Source organism: Macaca fascicularis, chromosome 10, assembly GCF_037993035.2.
Source record: "Macaca fascicularis isolate 582-1 chromosome 10, T2T-MFA8v1.1".
In the NCBI taxonomy this organism is placed as follows: domain Eukaryota; kingdom Metazoa; phylum Chordata; class Mammalia; order Primates; family Cercopithecidae; genus Macaca; species Macaca fascicularis.
The window spans coordinates 93,713,618-93,721,032 of NC_088384.1; positions in this window are offsets into that span (position 1 = coordinate 93,713,618).

A 7,415-nucleotide genomic window follows, 5' to 3' on the forward strand; every position below is an offset into this window, starting at 1 on the left:
TGATTGCGCCACTGCATTCTAGCCTGGGCAACAAATTGACACTGTATCTCAAAAAAATAAAATAAAATAAAATCCAACTCTATTGCACCAAGGCATCATTTTCACTGTCCTGAATCAACCCAGGGCCAGGCACCAGACAACTACAGAAATCCCTTATGCCTCCCACCCACCAGAATTATTCAAACTATCCTCAAGCCATTTACCCTGCTTTGCCTTTCTCAAGGAAACCTGTAGGCTGTAGCTGCTCTCGCTCCTGCTGCTGACCAATCCTGGTGATTTCCATATGGCCCTGTATGGTGTGGCATGCCCCCTTGTCTTGGGAACTGTAAGGAATTAATGATTTCAATGGTATTAGCCTGTCTGTGCCATTACTCAGTCAACTTCATAAATTAAGATCTGGGCAGACATTGGTTTCTCAGATGGTTTTGTGTATGCCTTTAAGGGCTGTCGAGAGGACTGTGGAGAGGAGGAACCGGCTGCCCTGAAGGATTTGGATGTGCGTGCCACAGGTCCCCTTCCTGGCCTCATGAGAGCTGTTCTCTGGGACATATGTAGCTGCCACGTCTAGGGAGAGTTTTGCTGCTCCTTAAACTTCAGAAAAGCTTGGTCCTACAGGCTCATCCATCTCAAAGATTTGTTCTGGCACCCATGTTGGTGCTACAGGGACAGAAATTCATCCACTTCTGTTTTATGGTTTCAGACGGTTTCTTCAAGTGTTTGCTTTGTTGACACTGGACACCTTGTGGGCCAATTATTTGCTGATAGCTCTCATGGCTTCCATCCTCTGTGGTTATTGTGGGGGCTAGAAGTCCACAAACTACACTTGTCAGATGATCTCATCAGCTGGGGCAAGTAGGTTCTGCTAATGGGAGCTTCTAGCAAGAGACAAAACTCAGCAGCAGTAGCAATAGACAATTTCAGTTGACCACAGACAAGTGTGGGTTCCAGAAGGGTCAGTGGTTCCAGTGGTGACCATAGAGTGGCTCCTGCTCAATGGCAGTGGCAGCACCTGCAGCAGCTCAGCAGTGAGTGCTGGCCTGTGGGCCAAGCCTGGAGTGTACCAGCTTCTTGATAATTGGGTGCCACCTTCTATTCCTGTTTGCTCTTCTGCTTCTCCTGGCCAACAATTTTGTAATAAATTTTATGCATTCAGTCCCTCTCTGCTTGAAATATCTAAAGGGCCTTCTATTTCTCCAATGGGACAATGACTGATATACCTATATACCTTGGATAATTGGAAAGGTACAAAAAAACCCACATGCTCACCTTGACATAAGTGCCATCTTTGGCAGCATTACTAGGAGTATAGTACCAGGAGACCTAGGTGATATTTGGATTTCCTTTATGCTGATGAGAGTCAACATGGAGGACAGTACTGGGCTGGACAAGATTCTGGGGTTCTCAGTAATCCTGAGTGGGCAGGTGGGCAGTGTGGTAGCTGGTTAGAAGGTGCTGTTTTAAATATTTGCCCCCTTAAAACTCATGTTGAAATTTAATTCCCAATGTGGCAGTATTGAGAGGTGGGGCCTTTAAGAGGTGATTGGATCATGAGGGCTCTGCCTTCATAAATGGATTAATCCATTTATGGATTAATGGATTGATGGGCTAATGGATTAATGGGTTATCATGGGAGAGGGACTGCCACTGCCATTGAGCAGGAGCCACTCTGTGGTCACCACTGGAACCACTGACCCTGCTGGAACCCACACTTGTCTGTGGTCAACTGAAATTGTCTATTGCTACTGCTGCTAAGTTTCGTCTCTTGCTAGAACCTTCCATTTATAAGAAGGCTTTATAAGAAGGAGATCTGAGCTAGCATGCTCAGCCCCTTCTCCCTGTGATATTCTGTGTCACCTAGGGTCCCTGCGAAGTGTCCCTATCAGCAAGAAGGCCCTCACCAGATGTGGCCCCTCGATCTTGGACTTCTAGCCTGCATAACTGTAAGAAATAAATTCATTTTCTTGATAAATTACTCAGTTTCAGGTATTCCATTATAATCTAAAGAAAATGTACTAAGATATAAGGTGAGATTCTAAATCATCTTTTCTTATCTGAATTATGGAACCAGCCTCCTCAGTGGTCACCCTGCCTCCAACCTTGTCTTTTCCAGGTCATTTTCTTTTTGTTTTTTTCAATCTATAGGTTTTTTTTTTGTTGTTGTTAGAAAATAAATTAAGCGTTCTCACTAGAGACTGAAGAAGGAAATTACAATCTTATAATTCTAGAACACGCAAACTTCATGATAATGGATTCTTAGTTTTCAAAGTGTGGGGTGCTCTTTCACAGATACATTCTTGGGGTGGGGGTGTAAGTTTTCCTCAGATATTTTACATTTTGTGCTTTAATTCTTGTTGGTGTTCTAAATCAAATAAATACACAGTGTTCAGGATTATCTGGATGGCCATCTTAAATAACAGTGTGTCCCACATGACCATAGCCTCTGCAATTGTGCCTCTGATCCAAGTGACACCAAGATCCACTATGCTTAACTTTTCATATGATTTCTCCAATTGGGTACTGAGACCTTTCACAGAATTGTTGAACATATCCTATGAGATCTGTGAGAGGACAAGGTGGAGAACACTGGTTCAGAGCCGTGATTCTCAAGGTGGAATGGGATGGGGTAGGGTTGAGTGGAGAGACGCGTGTAGTGTGAAAGAACACATTCAAAATACCCACTGATTTCATAACACCAACTCCATAAAGTCAAGCAGTGAAATGATTTCAGCTAATGGGCAGTAGCAGAAAACAAACTATGGATTCATCATTGTGGAGAAGGAGTCTGGATAGACATAGTTGAAAAACACCAGCTTAGAGGTAGAGGCATGTTGACACATGGAGAACAGTAGGAAACGTGTGCCAAAGACAAATAATAATTGAGGGTCAGTGAGCGAATCCTGGGCCAGAACTTGTCACAGTCTTCTGAAAACCAAAGAGCGTATCCAGAAGAAAACCAAGATGGTCCGTCAACCTTCTTGGCCCTGTGGTTAAGAACAAGTTGATCCACTTTTAAATACTGAGCCAAAAGAAGAAAAAAAAGCTGTTTGTGCCCCCAAATTCATCCACCAAGAAGTCATGTCATCATTTGCAATGGCATCCAGCTCTTGAGGAGGGACATCAGTGGGGCGCCTGCTCTGTGGTTACTGTAGAGCTCCAATCTGCTTTAACCATGTCAGCAGTCCCCCGCTGTGTTGCACAGTGACTAGATCACTGCATCTGCCTGTACCATCTTTACTAATAAAGACTCAAGGCACCGTTCTTGCTCCCGTGAGCTGTTTCAAATAATCTTGAATCTCGTTGGTATGGTTAGTAGCTGTGATATCAACAGCTACTAGTGGGGGTTGTAGGAAGGTGGAGTTGTTGAACACAACCACCTTCCCAGGCTGGATTTTGCAGTTCACAAACTCTTGAGCCACGCCAATGGGCTGTGGTCTCCCTGGGAGGAATCCTTAGTTGCAGGCATTGCTTGGGGTATTGAGCTCATTTATTTCCTTCCTTCCTTGCTTCTTTGCTTCTTTCTTTCTTTTGTCTCACTCTGTTACCCAGGCTGGAGTGCAGTGATGCAATCACAGCTAACTGCCTGCAGCCTCGAACTTCTGGGCTCAAGCAATCCTCTCACCTCAGCCTCCTGAGTAGCTAGGACTACAGGCATGAGCCACTATGCCTGGCCAATTTTTGTATTTTTTGTAGAGACAGGGTCTTGCCATGTTGCCCGGGCTGGTCTCGAACTCCTGGGCTCAAGCAATCTTGTCTCGGCCTCCCAAAGTGTTGGGATTACAGGTATGAGCCATCGCACCTGGCCCCTCCCAGGTCATTTTCCACATGATGAACCAGAGGGTCTTTCAAAACCATTCCAATGAAGCACCCTCCCTGCCAACCCCCGTCCCAAATCAAGACCCGTCAACAGCTCTCTGGTGCTCAAAATTATAAACTTGCTATTCCAGACCTTTCCTAACCTGGCCCGTATGGAACTCCCCAGCCTCTGCATGATCTCTCCTTGCCTTGCAGGTTATCATCTAGCTGCCCTGAATCACCTGCAGCCCCCTGAACATGCCATGCTCTATTTACTCAACTGATACTTATTAAGCATCCACTGTGTGCCTGACCATGTTCTAGGCACTGGGGAATTGGCAGAAGACAATTTGGGCAGAGTTTCTTCTTTCAAGAATCTCTCCTCCAGGCCTTTGTACTTGCTGTTCCCTTTGTTTGGAATGTTCTTTCTGACCCGTTTCCCGTCCATTTTCCTCCTTTCACCTTGGTATCTGCCATCTTCAGAGCTGAGCTGAGGCAACACCTGCTTAGGGAGTCTTTCTGGACCTCAACCCCTCTCCCCAGACTGTTTGGATATTTCCTTTATACTCCTACAACTCCCCGGCTCCCCAAGCTTCCTCTAACCTAAACATGGATCTCTGAATTGTCACTGTCGGTTTATACTCCTGGAATATAGAGTTTAGAGCTCCTGGAGGGTGGGACCATGTCTGATTTGGGTCTGTGTCCCTAGGCTTAACAGCATCCGGCACGTGAATTTATTGAATGAATGAACGAATGAATGAATAACCATGGACTAGAAAAGCAGGAAACACTTTTTGGAGGGAAATGACCATGCAGGTCTTGAAAGGGGCACCCGAGATCATTCCAAACAGAGACCAGAGGACTCAGGGTCCTCGTTTCCTCTGGATCCCATTATCCTCAGCCTCAGCAACCAGGTGCTTCGAGATCTGCTCCTACTGAACTCTCCAGCCCTATTTATGCGTTCTCTCAACCCAGATCCAGCCCTTTGAGCCAAATAGGATTTCAGATTTGGGCTCAGCCAGATCCTGGCTGTGTAAACTTGGAAAATAACTCCACCTCTCTGTGACTCAGTTTTCTCACCTTTAAAATTGTTTAGATCAGGGGTCCACAACCGTGGGGACACAGACTGGCACGGGTCCGTGGCCTGTTAGGAACTGGGCCGCATAGCAGGAGGTGAGCATTACTCTGCCTGAGCTCTGCCTCCTGCCAGATCAGTAGCAGCATTAGATTCTCATAGGAGCACGAACCATATTGGGAACTGTGCACGTGAAGGATCTAGGTTATGTGCTCTTTATGAGAATCCAATGCCTGATGATCTAAGGTGGAACGGTTTCATCTCAAAATCATTCCCCCACCCCACTACCATTCTGTGGGAAAATTGTTTTCCTTGAAACTTGTCCCTGGTGCCAAAAAAGCTGGGGACTGCTGGTTTAGATGATTTCTGCCTCCCAGGGCTTTTGTGAAATCTCCAGGCAATAACCCACGTAGAGCACGAGCTTCAGGGCTGGGGCCGTAGTCAGCACTCAATGAGTGGGTGCTCTTATTGTTACTGCTTATGCTGAGAGCAGTGGGGAGTCATGGCGGCTTTCAGCAGGGGTGGGAGTCATGGGGTTGGATTTGCTCCTCAGATCTCCAGAGGGGACTCTGGGGAGGACAACCCAGACAGGGCAAGACAGAAATGGGCTGGTGCAGGCTGGTAATTTACACAGCTCTCAAAATCAGATCATTAATGCTTTTGGCCAACGGCTATTGTAAAAAATTTAGAGTAAAATAAAAAATACAATTTAATCTTCAGAGCAAATTATAAAACACAAAGCAGAAACAAATTAGACAGGCAATACAATCTCATGGAAGCAAACCAGTTTTCCCGGGGACAACTCTGGGCTGGGTCAGAAACCACTTCTGCCGGGCCCCCATAGCGCAGAACCAGGTGACAGGAAGAGTCACAAACATATGTGTGGCTTCTAGGGACTTGAGTTTCCAGATTCACCCTCTCTTTTGTTTAAAAATCAATTTTGGGAGGCCGAGACGGGCGGATCACGAGGTCAGGAGATCAAGACCATCCTGGCTAACACAATGAAACCCCGTCTCCACTAAAAATACAAAAAAATTAGCTGGGCGTGGTGGCGGCGCCTGTAGTCCCAGCTACTCGGGAGGCTGAGGCAGGAGAATGGCGGGAACCCGGGAGGCGGAGCTTGCAGTGAGCCGAGATCGCGCCACTGCACTCCAGCCTGGGCGACAGAGCGAGACTCCGCCTCAAAAAAAAAAAAAAAAAAAAAAAATTATTATTGCAATGCTGGGTGTGGTGGCTCATGCCTGTAATCCCAGCATTTTGAGAGGCTGAGGTGGGAGAATCACATGAGTCTAGGAGTTTGAGACCTGCCTAGGCAACAGCAAGACCTCATCTCTACAAAAAGTTTAAAAATTAGCCAGATATGGTGGTGTGTACCTTAGTCCCAACTATTCAGGGGGCTGAGCTGGGAGAATCACTTGAGCCCAGGAGGTCAAGGCTGCAGTGAGCTATGATTGTGCCACTGCACACAATTAAATATTCAATTATTGCTAAAAACATAAGATGAAAAAATCTCCCTCCCACCCCAGGCTCTCAGTGTCCCTTTCACCAATAATAATGTATTGTTTATCTCACCTGAAAATTCCCATCCCTTTGCAAGTCCAGATACACACAGATAATTCCTTCGTTTCCAATACAGTTAATATTTTACACTCTGCTTTTTTCACTTAATGATGTGTCTAGGAGATCTTTCATATTAGGGTTTGTTTGTTTGTTTTTGAGACAGAGTCTCGCTCTGTTGCCCAGGCTGGAGTGCAGTGGCGTGATCTTGGCTTACTGCAGTCTCTGCCTCCTGGGTTCAAGTGATTCTCCTGTTGCGGCCTCCTGAGTAGCTGGAATTACAGGTGTGTAACACCCCACATGGCTAATTTTTGTATTTCTAATAGAGACAGGGTTTCCCTATGTTGGCCAGGCTGGTCTTGAACGCCTGGCCTCAAGTGATCCACCCACCTCGGCCTCCCAAAGTGTTGGGACTACAGGTATGAGCCACCATGCCTGGCCCATACTCTTTTAACAGCTGTATAATAATCCAGTATATGAATATACCATAATTTATTTAACCAGACCTTACTAATGGATATTCAGGCTGTTTCTTCAGTGAGTTTGTAAGATGAATTTCTAGAAGTGAGGTTGATGATTAAAGGATACAGGCATTCTTGATGTTGGTAAATGTTTCCAAATTACCCACTTTTAAGGGCCACTACTGATGCTCCCTCTAGAGCCCATTCGATCTTTTACAGTTTGGGGTGCTTTCCCCGACCTCTGCGTGCTTTTTTTTTTTTGAGACAGAGTCTCGCTCTGTTGCCCAGGCTGGAGTGCAGTGGCACGACTTCGGCTCATTGCAACCTCCACCTCCTGGGTTCAAGTGATTCTTGTGCCTCAGCCTCCTGAGTAGCTGGGACCACTGGTGTGCGCCACCACACCCTGGTAATTTTTGTATTTTTAGCAGAGGTGAGATTTCCCCATAATGGCCAGACTGGTCTCAAACCCCTGGCTTCGAGTGATCTGCCTGCCTCGGCCTCCCAAAGTGCTGGGATTACAGGTGTGAGCC